This window comes from Gavialis gangeticus, unplaced genomic scaffold, assembly GCF_001723915.1.
Source record: "Gavialis gangeticus isolate Ggan-Ray unplaced genomic scaffold, GavGan_comp1, whole genome shotgun sequence".
Classification (NCBI taxonomy): domain Eukaryota; kingdom Metazoa; phylum Chordata; order Crocodylia; family Gavialidae; genus Gavialis; species Gavialis gangeticus.
The window spans coordinates 17,680,277-17,682,336 of record NW_017729034.1 but is presented as its reverse complement, the minus strand read 5'-3'; positions in this window follow the sequence as shown (position 1 = coordinate 17,682,336).

The window sequence follows — 2,060 nt, the reverse complement described above, 5'->3', positions numbered from 1 at the left end:
CGTCGGCGCAGCCAATCGCAGCGCGCGCCACACCGAGCGGGAAAAGGCGGCACGTGCCGGGCAGGGGGGCGGAGAGGGCAGAGGTTCCACCTCCCGAGCTCCGTGCTCTCCCGACCGCTGCGATCCGGTGCTGGTCGTGGGGCCGGGCGCAGAGACCGCGGGGGGCAGGCTGTGGGGCCTGCTCGTACTTCCCCCAGGCTCAGGCCCCCCGGGGGTGGTAAGGGCCCTCCCTTGCTGCACTGGGTGGCGGGGTCGGGGGTAGGGTTACCATACACCTGGGTTTTCCTGGACATGTCCTGTTGGGTCCTGCCACCTCTGTTGGGGTGGGGTTTTTTTTAGAATATCAATAAACGTCCAGGGTTTTTCCTCTGCTCAGCATCGAAGTTTTTCCTAGTGCTTTCCAGTTTGCCCTAGCAAGGAGCTGCTTGGGGCTGGGGACAGCAGGGGAGGGCAACTGGAAGCAGGGGGTGCCATGTGCAAGTTTACACACATGTACCATGTACATGTGGCTAGGCAGCAGAGTGGGAGCAGTCCTGGCAGCTGTGTGCAGGGAAGTCTGTTGAGGCTGGGGGCCGGAGGGCCAGGGCTTGCGGGGTGTGAGGGAGCAGGTGCCTGCCAGCACGGGGAAGCTGTCCAGGCCCCAGGGCTGCAGCAGGGTGGCAGAGGTAGAGGAGGCACCTGGTCCTCCAGCGGGAGGGGGGAGCGTGTAGGAGCCATTCGGGGGCATTGGGTGCTGCATGGCCAGGCAGGGGGCACTGGGTGCTCACAGAGAGGGGGTAGCCTGGAGATGCTGGAGGGAGTCAGGTGTGAGGGGCACTAGCATAGCTGGATGGGCTGTGACTTGGGAGTGAGGAGCATCAGAGGGGGCAGGGGACTATACATCGGGAGTGTGGGGTACAGGCAGTGTCAGGGGGCTGTGGGTTGGAAGCAAGGGGTATCAGCAGGGAGTGGGGCAGGCCTGCAAGTTGGGAGTGCACCAGCATGGTCTGAGGGGTGGGGGACTGTCTTTTGGGACTGTGGGGCAGTATCAGGGCTGGTGGTGCTGTGGCTTGTGAGTGAGGGGCAGGGGCCAGGGCACTGGCATATCACTGCAACCCCTTCCTCCCCCCCAGTCAAATTATCTCCCCCACCCAGGTGTCCTCTTTTTTGAGACTGGAAATATGGTAATCCTGCTCATGGATGCACCAAACCATAGGGCATTGGCAGGGGGCAGGAGCAGGTGCAGAGCAGTGGGGCATCCTGGTGACCTGGGCCTCACAGGTGGCTGTAGCAGCACTGGCCCTTCTGTGCTGTGTGAACGCAGGGGCTGGAGCAGCAGGTTTCTGAGTTCTGTCAAACTCCAGGGGATTGGCTAGGTATCACCAGGGTTCCTCCCAGATGCTGCAGGCAGTGGCAGAGCAGAGCAGGCTGGGCTGTCTTGCCCCACATGGGGATATGGGCTCAGCCATGGAAGTGACAAAGGGGCTCTTGACTTCAGGAAGCTTGAAAACTGCCAAGGTAGAGCTTGGGGGAAGGGTAACAGCATGGTCCCACATAGCCTGACCTTCCCTGCCTCCTTGCCTGCATTGCGACTTGCAACAAGCCCAGCCACCTCTGTCCCTGGAAGCAAGTAGGAAGGGGCCCTGGAAATTGGAAGAAGCTGTCAGTGAATGCCAAGGACAGAATGCCTGAGCAGTGGCTCTCTCCTTCACCCTGTGGAAAGGATGAGAGCATGGGGTACTGGGGTGAGCCTGTGCTCTGACCTATTCCACACAGCCTTTTGCAGAAGGAAAGCAGAATCAGTTCTGCAGGCTTTGATAAGATAAGTCACGTGCAGGCAATTGCTGATAAATTTAAAGAAAGGGAATTGGCAGCCCAATCAGTTTGGTAATTAATTTCCTTGTTAATTTGGGTTCTTTGACTTGCCTCATAAATATTCATGAATCCCCACTTTTCTCTCACACTCTCTCTAACCCTCCCCCCCTGCTTTTTAATGTAATTTATTTACATGTTTGATACAAGCCTTGAAGGTGACATTTTCCTCCCTGAGCCAGAAACCAGCAGAGGATTGAGGCTCTTGG